Source organism: Trichosurus vulpecula, chromosome 3 (assembly GCF_011100635.1).
Source record: "Trichosurus vulpecula isolate mTriVul1 chromosome 3, mTriVul1.pri, whole genome shotgun sequence".
Classification (NCBI taxonomy): Eukaryota; Metazoa; Chordata; class Mammalia; order Diprotodontia; family Phalangeridae; genus Trichosurus; species Trichosurus vulpecula.
Window position 1 is genome coordinate 341,833,437 of NC_050575.1, and position 14,329 is coordinate 341,847,765.

The window sequence follows — 14,329 nt, forward strand, 5'->3', positions numbered from 1 at the left end:
TAATGGATTAGCTACGTGGATGCCTATATGGAGGAATCAGAATTGGGAGATTCATGGCAAACAAGTTTGGGGTAAAGAGTTATGGGAAAATATATGGGACATGTCTTTGGTTACAGATCTGTCAGTTTTTCATGTTGATGCTCATGCAACCCTGACCACACCAGAACGTGAGTACAATGCACATGCGGATCGACTAGCAAAGATTGCTACTGAATGTATTGTCCCTACTCCGACTCCAACTGATGACCCAGCCTTAGCAAGATGGGTCCACCAGACTGCTGGCCATTTAGGGGTCCAGGCCACCCATCGATGGGCACAGGATCGAGGTATCAGTATTTCTCATGCGTTGTTAAAACAAATAACAGAGGAGTGTTGTATATGCCAATTAGAAAAAGAACGAACTCTTCCTAGGATAGTTACTGGAGAAATAGCAAGGGGAAAAGTTCCAGCCCAAATTTGGCAGATAGATTATATTGGCCCACTACCCCAGGATAAAGGATGTAAATATGTATGTACGTGTGTTGACACCTATTCAGGTGTACTAGTGGCTTGTCCTTATAAAGACGCAACTCAGAAAAACACCTGTAAAACTCTAGATATTGTAAGTTTATATTATGGAACCCCAATGCAGATTCAAAGTGACAATGGGTCACATTTCAAGGGCAAAGAAGTGAAAAGATATTGTGTGTTGAATAATATAGAATGGATATATCATATTCCATATTACCCACAAGCATCTGGGCTAATTGAAAGAATGAATGGATTGTTGAAAGAACAGCTGAGAAAATTAAGCTCAAATAATTCATATCGACATTGGAAGGATAATTTGTCTATTGCCTTATGTAATTTGAATAATAGGCCCTTAGGGGGGAGTACACCTCTAGCCAGAATGATGACCCCAAATCTGCAGATCAGAGAACAGCAAACATGTGAGATCCAAAACATTGAATTTTGGACTGTGAGGGAAGATGTCCCACTACCAAGTCCAGGAACACCTGGTTCAGCAGGATATGATTTACATTGTATAGAGAATTTTAGGTTAAATAGGAAAGAGATAAGAAAAACCCCTACTGGAGTATGTATGAGAATCCCCAAGAATCATCTTGGACGGATATTACCTAAACCAGGATTAGCGGCTCAAGGAATACATGTATTGGCTGGAGTGATAGATTCTAATTATCAAAAGAAATTGTTGTGACACTCCAGAATATGGGTAAAAAACCTGTACAATTTTGTAGAAATGATAGGATGGTTCAAGTCATTATTATCCCCTGTGAAAAAATACCCTTTGTGAAAACTGACCCTCCTCCCAAAATAACTACTAGAGGGGCAAAAGGGTCTTGCTCCATTGATAGAATAAAGTCAGGAGCTAAGGTATGGGTAAAACGGAAGCCAGATGATATTCCAAAGGCTGCAGAAGTTATAGCCCATGGGAAGGACAACACTGTAACAGTTGTCTATTCAGGGGAAAATAATTACCAAATCGTACCCCTGAACCATATATTTTACCGTGAATAGGTTATAATAATAGATTCACAGACTATTCTTTTTGTCCTTTGTTTTGGCTAACCTTGTTGCTAGTTTTGTTTCCTTCAGGCTTAAGCACCCTGCACTTTCCGGTGACTGCCTAAGCATGTAGCATTCTTGGAATTCCTGCCAGCTTGTTAAAGAAATGACCTCTGGAATGGGACTTTTTGGGGGCAGGGCCATCTCTACATCCAATTTCAGCATGAAGAAGCTATGGAAAATGAGACCTTCACCCCTCACCCCAAGATTTTGAGCCCCAATCGTTCAAGGGGGGTGGAAATGATGATAGTGTTCTGTTTACTTATTTTGTGTTATCCTTGCTGTGTTGTTTTATTGTTATGATATTATTGATCCTATGTAATGGATACAAGGATTTAGGGGTGGACATTTGAATTATTAATAATTATTTTGGGGATGATTGATTGAAGAGATTATCTTGCTGGGACCTAGGGGTAGATCACATTTGAATCGTAAACCAATATTTAGGAATGTCACCAAATGATATGTTTTGCTTTATAATGAATGATATGTTTTAGTTTCCTTTGTAATTGGATCACAATGTATGTTCTAGGATACATGGCTGATTAGATTATGTATCCTATAACAAGGGGTGGAGTGTAGCCAGAATGGCCTTTGTTTTCTTTGAATGACTCAGCTTACCTCATTGAGCCTCTGGACACTGTGGCTTGCTCTTCCGGGGCAGGAGGCCCAAGGAGCATTCCGGGAAGCAGACAACTTCCTGTGTGAGGAGTCATGGGGCTGGCTGAGGGGAGGTGTTAACGGCTATGCTAGGGGGAGGGGCCAAGTCAAGAACCAATCGGCCCTGGTCGTTTAGGCGGTGCTTGATGATGTCAAAAACTCTATAAGAGGGGAGAGGACAGCTTGAAGATCCTCTCTTCCTTTTCCGGTTGGAGCCAGCGACAGTTACAGCGACAGTTACAGCGACAGTTACAGCTACAGTTGGAGCCAGAGGCAGTTACAGAGGCAGTTACGACAGTTACGTCAGTTACAGCCACAGCCACAGACACAGCTGAAGCAGGAGCTGCCAGTAGCAGAGCTGACCTACGGGAGAAAGCTGAACAAAGACTTCAGGCCAGTGGGTAATCTTATTACCATAGAGGGGGAAACATGATTTTGCTTTACGCAATCATGCTTCTCTGTAGCCTCCTGGTTACTCTTTCAAGGCGTACTTATTGGGCCTGGAAGCTTTTGATCAATATATCAAAATGGGGTTGCTGGTTCATGGGTTGGTTACTGTGGAGCCTAAATAAATGTTTTGATTCTTCTGCCTTCTACTTTGAGAGTTTCTTATATCCGGCGATTCCGAACGTTTCAGACATGTTTATGATCCTCTTTGAGATTATAAACTCTGCCCTCCTAATACACCATATTATCCATATTGAAAAAGAAAACATACATACACATAACACACACAGAAACTAAGAAAAATAAACAAAGTGAAAAAAGATATCCTTCAATCTGCACTCAGAGTTCATCAGTTCTCTCTTTGGAGATAGATAGCACTTTCCATAATGAGTCCTTTGGAATTGTCTTGGATCATAATCTTGGTAGGTGTAGTAGCTGTCTTTCACAGTTGATTGTCAATAATATCGCTGTTACTGGGCACAATGTTCTCATGTTCTGCTCACTTCACTTAGCATCAGTTCGTATAAGTCTTCCCAGGTTTTTCTGAAACCATCTTGTTCATTATTTCTTATAACACAATAGTATTCCATCACAGTCATGTATTATAATTTGTTCAGCCATTCTCCAACTGATGAGCATCCTCTCTATTTCCAATTCATTGCCACCACAAAAAGAGCTGCTACAAATATTTTTGCACAAATAGGCCTTTTTCCCTTTCCTTTCATCTCTTTGCAATATAGCTCTTTTTGACATAGTTCCAAATTGTTCTCCAGAATGGTTGGACCAGTTCACAACCCCACCACAGTGCATTAGAGTCCCAATTTTTCCACATCCCCTTCAGTATTTGTCATTTTCCTCTTCTGTCATGTTAACCAGTCTGATAAATGTGAGGCAGTGTCTCAGAATTGTTTTAATTTGCATTTCTCTAATTAGTAATGAATTTAGGGTATTTTTTACATGAATATTGATAGATTTGATTTCTTTGGAAGGAAGTTTATAGTCTTTGACCACTCACCAATTGGGAAATGACTCATTTTTTAAAATGTAAATTTGGCTCAGTTCTCTATATATTTAAGAAGGGAAGCTATTCTCAGAGAAATTTGCTGCAAAATTCCCCCTCCCCCCAGTATCCTGTTTTTCTTCTTATTTGGCTACATTCATTTTGTTTGCACAAAAGTTTTTTTTTTAATTTCATGTAATCAAAATTACCCACCTTACTTCCCATAAGGCCTAGTTGGACTTTACAAAAAAAAAAATATCAATCTGGGACAAGAAGATGCTCAGAGTTTCTGGCCAGAACAGAAACAATTGCTATTTACACTCACCCTGAGCCATGAAAACCCAAACAATATGCAACTGAGTGGGCTTTCTTTCAGGCCTGCATACCTGTTCCTAATGTATGACTTGTGATACGTTGCTGTAATCTCATTACTACTATTTTTTTTGCATTGATATCTATTAGGAAAATTAGTCTATAGTTTTCTTTCTGTTTTTGCTTTCCCTAGTTTAGGTCTCAAAGCCATATCTATGTCACAAGATGAATTTGGTAGTACTCCTTTACCACATTTTTTCAAATAGTTTATATATTATTGGGATTAATTGTTCCCGAAACGTTTGGTAGAATTTACTTGTAAATTTTTCTGGTCCTAGGGATTTTTTCTTAAGAAATGAATTTAGAGCTTGTTTAATTTCTTTTTCTAAGACAGGGTAAAGCATTCTATTTATTCTTCTGTTAATTTAAATTCTGACGATTCATTTTTGTAAATACTCATCCATTTCATTTAGATTGTCAGTTTTCTGGCACATAATTTGGTAAAATAACTTTTAATAATCTATTTTTTTCATAAAACTGCCTCCTAGTTTTATTTGTAGGTCATTTTTTCTTTTAATTTTATTTATCTCTCTTTTGATTTTCAGGATTTCCATTTTGGTGTTTAACTGGTATTTAATTTAATCAGTTCTTTTTCTGGGTTTTTTAAATTGTATGCCCAATTCATTGATCTGCCCTTTTCTCTCTCCTATTGATATACACATTTAGAGTTATAAATTTCCCCTGAAGTACTGCTTTGGCTGTATCCCACAAATTTTGGTATATTATCTTATTGTTGTCATTCTCTTTAATGAAATTATCAATTATTTCTATGTTTTTTCTTTGACCCAATTATTCTTTAGGATTACATTACTTAGTGTCTAATTAATCTTACTCTATGCTTACATGGGCCTTTATTGAATGTAATTTTATTATATTATTGTCTAAAAAGGGTTCATTTAATATTTCTGCTTTCCTGCATATTATGTGAGGTTTTTGTACCCTAGTATGTGGTCAGTTTTTGTAAATATGCCTTGTACACCTGAGAAAAATGTATACTCCCTTATTTTTCTAATTTGGTTTTTTTCCAGAGGTCTAATATGTCTGGCTTTTCTAAAATTCCATTCATCTCTTTAACTTCTTTCTTATTTATTTTATGACTAGATTCATATAGGTTGAGGACTCTCACTAGTTTAGTTTTGCTGTCAATTTTCTCTTGTAATTCATTTTACTTTTCCTTGAAGAATTTAGATGTTATACTATTGGGTACATATGTGTTTAGTATTATTATTTTATTGTTTATGTTTCCTTTTAGCAAGTTGTACTTTCCCAGTTTATCTCTTTTAACTAGGTCTATTTTTCCTTTGCTTTTTCTGAGATCAGGATTGCTATCACTGCCTTTTTTTTTACTCTAGCTGGAGCATAATAAATTCTGCTCCACCCCCTTGTTTTAGCTCTGTGTGTCTCTTTGTTTCAAGTACATTTCTTGTAGACAACATATTATTGCATTCTCTTTTCTAATCCAATCTGCTATCCAATTCTGTTTTATGGGTGAATTCATCCCATTCGCATTCAAAGTTATGATTACTAACTGTGCATTTCCCTCTGTCCTATTTTCTTCTCTTTATCCTTCTGTCTTTTTTTTTTATTTTGACCCTTCTCTGAAGTCTCTTTGGCTTCTGACCACTTCCTTCTTTTATCTTCCCTTCTTTCTGTTAGTATCTCTCCACACACTCTTCTCTTGTCCTCTCCTCAAATTTTCCTGTAGGGTAAGATAGATTTCCAAATCAATTTGAGTATGAATGTGTGTGTGTGTGTGTGTGTGTGTGTGTGTGTGTGTGTGTGTGTATTTCCCCTCTTTGAACCAATTTAGATGAGAGTGAAGTTCAAGCCTTGCTCACCTTCCTACCATTTTCTCCTGGGCAAAGTTCATCTTTGTATGTTTCCTTTATGTGAGATACTTTTCCCCATTCTTTGTCTCCTTTCCCTTTTCTCCCAATGCATCTCTCTTTTTTTGCCCATCCATTTTTTCTTTCAGATCATCCCAACATAAGTGATTCCCTCCCTTGCCCTATGACTATGTAGAATCCTTTTGCCTGCCTTAATAGTGTTAAACTTCTTAAGAGTTACATTTATCATCTTTGCATGTAAGAATGAAAACGATTTAACCTTATTGAATCCCTTCCATTTCTCTTTCATGTTTACATTTTTGTGCTTCTCTTGAGTCTTGTATTTGAAAGTCAAATTTTCTATTCATCTCTGGTCTTTTCATCAGGAATATTTGAAATTCCTCTTTCATTAAATATCCATTTTTTTATCCTGAAGGATTATCGGTTTTACCCAGCAAAATTGTTTTGCTAGGTAGATTATTCTTGGTTGTAATCCTAGCTCCTTTGTCTTCTCTCATATCACATTAAAAGTCCTTCATTCCTTTAAGGTGGTAGCTGCTAAATTTTGTGTGATCCTGACTATGGCTCCACAATATTTGAATTGTTTCTTTCTGGAAGCTTGAAATATTTACTCTTTGACCTGGGAGCTTTGGAATTTGGCTATAATTTCCTGGCTGTTTTCATTTTTTGGATATCTTTTAGGAAGTGATCCATGAATTTTTTTTCAGTTTCTGTTTTACCCTCTGGTTTTAGAATATTGGGCAAATTTTCCTTTATAATTTCTTGGAAAAAATGATATCTAGGTTCTTTTTTTCACAGTGGCTTTCACATAATCCAATAATTCCTAAATGATCTCTCCTCAATCTATTTTTCTGGTCAGTTGTTTTTCTGATAAGATATTTCATGTTTTCTTCTATTTTTTCAGTCTTTAACTTCTTTTTTTCTGGATGTCTTATGGAGTCATTATCTTCCATTTGCCTAATTCTAATTTTTAAGAAGTGATGTCCTTCATTGAATTTTTGGGCCTCTTATTTCATTTGGCCAATTCTACTTTTTAACAGTTATTTTCATCAATGAAGTTTTGTACCTCTTTTACCATTTGGCAATTCTGTTTTTTAAGGTGTTATTTTTCTTCAGTATTTTTGTGCCCCCTTTAAGCAAGCTGTTTATTGTCTTTTCATAATTTTTCCCCTTGCTCTGATTTCTTTACCCATTTTTTCCTTTACCAGTTTTAATTTGATTTTGGAAAATTTTTTTTTAGCTTTTCCAGTATTCTTTTCACATTTTTTTCCTTTGAGCCTTTTCTTGTAGCTATTTTGACATCATTGCCTTCTTCTGAGTTTGTTTCTTGAGCTCCCTTTTCACCATAGTACTTTTTTATGGTCAGGTTCTTCTTTTTATTTGTTTGTTTGTTTTGCTCATCTTCCCAGTCTATTTTCTTCACTTTGAACTTTATGTTAATGTTGGGCTCTGTTCCTGATCTTGAAATTACACTGCCCCATGCCTTAGACTTTTTTTACATTGCTATTTTCAGAACTAGTTCTGGGGGTTTAGAAGTTTTTGGTTTTTCCAGCATGGTATGATCTAGGAAGAAGTATGTTCATTACTCTCTTGGTCTGCTCTCTTGTCCTTAGCCAAGAAGGATCCTGGATCTCTTGCAACTTCAAGTTATAGCATTCATAAGAGCCTCTGCTCCTTTATGACTGAAAGTACTCCATTCTTGAACTGTGACCTGGAAGTGGGTCTTGGCAATGGAGTTGCCAAACAGTGTCTGGTTCTGCACCCAGTGCTAGCAAGTGGATCTCCAATAATCTCTTTTGGACTAACTGCCCAATTCCCTTACCATCCCTGATCTGAGAATTCCCAAAGCTACGGCTGCTACTGTCACCATCATCAAGTCCTACTCCTGGTATTGCATCCATGTGGCCAGCCTCAATTGCTGTATCACGGTTCTCTCCTTTCAACCCTCCTTTGTTATCTTGGGCTGGAGGAATTCTCATTCTGACCTTTTGTTGGCTCTGCTGCTCCGGAATTCAATTTGAGGCATTATTTTAAAGTTATTTTGAGGGAAATGTTGGGAGACCTTGGGTAAAGTTCTCTCTCTACTCTATCTTCTTGGATCCCAAAGTAATATTACTTAACTGCAGATATGACCATGTGACTCCCTGATTCAGTCCATTCTATTGTCTTTCTCTTGCTTAGAAGATGGAATATAAATTCTCTGGTTTTGCTTTTGAAATCTTTCTCAATGTTGCCCCAACCTATTTTCCACCCTCATTTTACATTATTCTTCCTCCCATACTCTATAGTCCAGTCTAATTGGTCTTCTTTCTATTCCTGACATGTGACACTCCATCTCTTATCTTCCTGTCTTTACCCTGGTAATCTTCTGTTTCAGGAATTCACTCACTCCTCACCTTTACCTTATAGAATCTCTCTCTTCATTTAAGGCACAGCTCAAATACCACTTCTACATGAGAACTTTCTTGATCCTCCTAACTGCTACTGTCCTTCCTTTAAAATGAACTTCTATTTAATGGATTTGATGGTTAATGCAAAGACAAGCAATGGGAGAGGGTGTATTCTATTTGTGGAATATTCCATTGACTTACTAATAGTTAGATGTATATTAGAAAGCTCTTCTTGAGGCTCTTCTCTCTGGTATCAAAGGTGCTTCCCATCTCTCCAATTGGTAGATCACATCTGGTTGGCTACTGCAAGTTGAGGGCACACCAAGTTCCTGTAGTTCTCCAATATCACATCCTTCTGAGAATGGTCCAGATCCTGTCATCCTTCTCAGACAAAGGACACATCCTTCAATGCCACTGATGCCTGGTGAGTGCTAGCTATCCCAAGGACAGGGGCCATTCCTGCCTCCACTGAGCTCTCTACTGTATTTCAGCCCAGTTGGCTTTATTCTTCCTCAGATAGAATATCTCATTCCCACTCTCTATGCTTATAAATAGGCTGTGAACTCTTCCTAGAATTCACACCCTCCTACTTCTACCTCTTAGAGTCCTAAACTTTCTTCAAAATACAGTTTAAGCACCATTTAACTTGTAGCACCTCCCATTACCTTACCAAAAATGTATATACTAACATAAAACTATACATATTTTCTCCTCTGATGGAACAAAAATTCCTTAATGGCTAGGAATATTTCCCTTTTATCTTTGTATCCCTAGTGTCTAACACAGGGATGCATAATAAATTCTTATTGATTGATTGATTATTTTGGCAACTGTATGGGAAGATAGATTGAGTAGAGAGACTGGTGGTAGGATCTTCAATTTGGAGATTTTCCAGTAGTCTATGTGAGTGGTTATGAGGACCTGAATTGGGGTGTAGCTGTATGACTGCAGTGAAGGGGATGGCTGTGAGAGATATTGGGGACATAAAATCAATAAAATTTGTCAACAGCGGATAAAGGAGAAGAAAGAATCAAAGATGACTCCTAGGTTGTGAAACTGGGTGATTGCAAAATTAGTGATGTCAATAAAAATGGAGAAGTTTAGAGAAAAAAAATGGTTTTTAAGGAATTATAATGAATTCTACACAGATCTCTAAGGGTCCCTGTTTTAGAATCCTATGAATTTCATCTAACTTTAAAATGATGGGGCATTTTTGCCAAGAATTAATCAAGTTGTGGCTCATGTAATATTGAGTAGACTATTAAATTTGTATAATAGTTCTCATGCATGGACCAAGACAGATAATATTATTTAGATATAATGCAGCCATGAAATAAGGAGCTTAAAAAGTAAAATAGAGTCAGCAGCTTCCAGTGAATCGTTAAGTTAGTAGCTGAGTGGTCTGTCTGAAGAGGATTACTTTGAGTAGAGCAAGTTACAGAAAACAAAAGGCATTGCTTTGTGCTGAGTCCATTTTCAAGCTAGAAAGAAAGAAGAGGAAAGTCCATTTAAAGAATATTGCAAGTGTTTTAATGCACAATCTTAGGAACCTAGACTGTTTCAGATGCTAGAGTGGTTATGAATTTTCTAATTTTAGCCATCTAAATAGCTGACAATGACATGACCTTGCTGGAGAGCAGGAGAAGATGGAAAAAACAACTTGGTGTCAAAAATAAAACCAAGGTTTCTGTCTTAAGGTACCTTGATCAAATTGGATATGACCCTGCTGATCACCCCCAATTAGAAGAAGCTTCTCGCTGCCTGAATTGTCTCTGCTTAATGCCAAAATTGATGAGATTTTCAGGATGAAATGATTGTTAAAAATCCTCAGAAACAATTTTCTACTATCCTCAATAGGAGAATTTGAGAGGATAAGACCTGATAACATATTGATCATAGGATCATAACTCTAGAACTGAATGGGAGCTTAGGAATCATTTTAGGTCAATCCCTTCCTTTTAAATATGAGAAAATTGAGGTATATAGACATTAAATGACTCGCCCAAGGTCATGCAGATTTTAAGTTGCAGACCTGAGAGTGAAACTGTTTGTATGAGTCTGAACTGAGCACACTTTCCATTACACCACAGTATATCTCATGATTTAACAAAGATGTAAGAATGGCCCCTGACTCTGATTCCTGAGTTTTAATTGGTGGTTTTATTAATATATTGATCATAACATGCTTAATAAATGTTCATTCATTTCTCTGTCTGTTTTTCGGGTGTATTCTTTCTAAGGGCATTTGAAGGACACCATACATGATGTGATTACACCATTGTCTAAATAAAAACAATGTGAAATTACCTTTGACATCTTTACAAAATTCCTTCAGAAATTATAGTTTACTTTGCAGGGTTTGGAGATTAGGATTATTTATTCATTTACCATTATTTTGATTATTCCAAAGTATAACAGTGCAGCTAAGTTGTTTAGTGCATGGAGAACTGGGCCTGGAGACAGGAAGACTCATGTTCCTGAGCTGTGACCCTGGCCAACTCACTTAACTTGGTTTGCCTTAATTCCCTCATTGTTAAAATGAGCCAGAGAAGGAAATGGCAAACCACTCCAGTATCTCTGCCAAGAAAACCACAAATGGGGTCAAAAAGAGTCAAACATGACTGAACAAATAAATAACATAGTGCAATGATTACTAGAACTAGGAATCAGGATAATTGAGTAAGAATTCTAGCTTTGCCGCTTACTTGCTGGGGGCTTTGGAAAACTAACAGCCTCTCTGAGATTATTTTCCAACATATGTAAAATGGAGATAATCAATAGAACATTTATTAAGCACCTAACAGTTTCTAGGCACCCGACTAGGTGCTGGGGATACCAAAAGAGGCAAAAAATGGCCTCTGCCTTCAAGAAGCTTACAATCTAATGGATAATATTTCTATCTCCCCCCATAGGATTCTTTTAAAAAATTTAATTATAAAAAAATGTTGTTACTGGTCTTTCCTGTTCCTTATATTGACGTAGTTCTCTTAAGTATCCCTTTCCCTCCCCATCACAGAGATCCATCCCATATGAAAAATAGAGAAGAAAAAAAAGCACAATTGTTTGATGCATTGAAAAAGTCCCAAAACATGTACAATGTGTAACATCTAGGCATCTCTCACTGCCACAAAGGCGTAGTCCTGTTTAATCTTCATAATTTTGTTACATTTATTTTTATTTTTTTTAGTGTGTAGTTCTTTCTATTTGCATTGTTGTATTCACTGAACATATTGTTTTCTTGACTCTGCTAACTTTACTCTGCATCAGTTTATATAGCTATTTTCATGTTTCTCTGTATTCATCACACATCATTTCTTATAGCACTGTTATATTCCATTGCCTTCCGGTACCAAGATTTGTTTATCCATCCCTGATTGTTGGACTTCTACTCTCCCTATCCCCAATTCTTAGCTATAACAAAAAATGCTGCTATAAATATCTTGGAATATGTGGGATTTTTTTTCCTGTACTAGGCAGCTAGGTGGCACAGTGGATACTGCACTGGACCTGGAGCCAGGAAGACATGAGTTCAAATATAACCTCAGATACTTACTAATTGTGACTCTTGGCAAGTTTTTTTGCCTCAGTTTCCTCATCTGCAAAATGGGGGAAACAATAGCGCCTGCCTCCTGGGATTGTTGTGAGGCTCAAATGAAATAATAATTGTAAACTGCTTAACCCTGTGTCTGGTGACTAGTAGGTGCTTCTCCTCCTTCTTCTTTTTCTTCTACACTTAAGCTCAGCAATGAAGTCCCTGGTTTGAAGGGTATGGATGTTTTAGTCACTTTATTTATAGAATTCTAAATTCCTTTGCAAAATTATTATATCATTTCACAGCTCCACCAGCAATGTTATCAATGTGCCAATTGTTCATAGATCCTCCAATCCTGATTGTTGCATTTTTGCCAATTTGGAGGGTGTGAGGTGAAATCCCAGGGTTGTTTTGATTTGCATTTCTCTTATTATTAGTGATTTGGAGCATTTTTTCAGGTGGTTGTGAATATTTTGCATTTCTTCTTTTAAAAACTCTTTCTTCATTTCGACCATTTATCTATTGACCATTTACCTTTATTTATCTTTTTTTAAAAATTTCATTTATTTATTTATTTATTTATTTATTTATTTATTTATTTATTTATTTATTGTTATCTTTGACCATTATCTATTGGATCTGGGGTCCATCTTCAGTCTTACTGATTTATATCTCACAACATTTTTTTATTTTAAATTCCCAAAATATGGCAAACATAATGCTTGTCAATACGCCAAGGACCCCTGCAACAAGTTAGTGCAGCCTAAGTTAGCCAATACGAAATCTTAATCTATACCACAGAGTCATATTATAACATAGGGAAGTTACTAGCAAGAAAGACAAGGATTAAAGGTCTCACTTCTAATAAGCCTGGAGAGCAGGGAGAATTTTATAATGACCTGGGTTGAATATTGAATATTTGTATTTCTACCATGGCCTAGTGACTTCTCTGTGTGCTTGAAGCTCTAGATGCTCCCCCTTAGAAAAGAAGTTTAGGTATCTCCAAGAATGCTTTTACACTCTCTGGGTTATGAAGAAGAATGAATTGTTGCTGAAATTTAGAGTTTAATATTGAATAAAAGTTTCAGCATGGAAACAAAGAATTGAAGAGGCAGAAGGAACATACCAGCTGCCAGGTGGTTGAAGGTGAGAAGAACGTGATTCAAAGGAGAAAGGGAAAAAGGAACACAGAATATTTGGAACTAAGTATAGTCACCCCCTTCCTTTCTCCTTCAGACCTACTTCGTCATCTCTGGTGCCTGTTGGTTGGTTGGTGCCAACTTCTACTTTTGCTCTCAGGCAGAGGTTGCTCTAGAGACAAATCCTGAGGGTTTTCTAGTACTGCTACTAAAAAGCTTTTGTCTAGTATGCATCATATTTATTAACAGTTAATCAGCTAGAGTTAATTACATTTTAAAAATGACTATTTCCTAAGGATAGTATGAATAATTGGTCCAAAACATCCCCTTAAACTAGAGGCATACTCTCCCCTTTCACAAAATGTCCCTGAGGATGGTGGGTGCAAACCTAGAGAACTAATTTGGCTAAATGGTCAACTCAAAGGTATTGATTTTTTTGGGAAGTTCTTTTCTCCCTTTGTGGAGGGTTCATGAGGTTTTTTGAATTTATAGTTGTACTTCTTTCAAACATCAGGAACTCATGATCTGTGACAATTCTTTTCTTGGTTGTTCTAGTTTGTCCTTTGGACACTGCTGCTGGAGAACACTGCTACTAGCTCTGGTTGACACCATTAATATTACAAATGTGAACTAGAGATATTTTGACCTTTTAAGGTTCACAAAGTCATCACCTAGTTACTGGTTTGGGAAGAAGAGTGCAGCACTCCCTCTAGGCTGATCTCCCTTTCCCTTTGGTACCCTTAGGCATAAGGGTTCTACCTCTTCAAGGTGCTCTTAAAAGCTTAACTGGATCCTTGCCTGAATTCCTTCTCTGATGTTCATAGTACCAAGGATATGCCTAAATCTTTCAAATTATTCTAATACACTTTCCATTTTGTCATCATTTCCTTCTACAAAATATAGATGAACAAAATTGGGGAGGGGAAATTATATTCTGAATCTGATTTTCACTAACAAGGAGTAATTTGTTGCTAAGAAGAAAATTAACTACTCCATCTTAGAATTAGTGATAGGGAAGAGGAAAGCTGGAAATAATTTGACCTGTACCATAAATTCCTGGAGAGTAAATTTTGAAGAGTTCAGAGAAAAACAAATAGGACTGCAGTCTTGAAATTCTACAGGGGAAGTAAACTTAAAAAATATGGGAACCTCTCAAGAATGGAGTTTTTAAGACACAAAGAGAAACAATTCCAGTGAGGAAGAACATAGGGGGTTCTCTAAAGAAACTGATATAGATCAATAGAGAGCCCATCAAACTTTTATTTTTAATAGCTATGTGTATAGAATTAAGGGAAATTAATGGAGAATGAGCAAAAAATTATTTTACTGTCCTCTAAGAATAGTGTAAGGAGTGCTAATGCTCAGAAAGTTGAGAC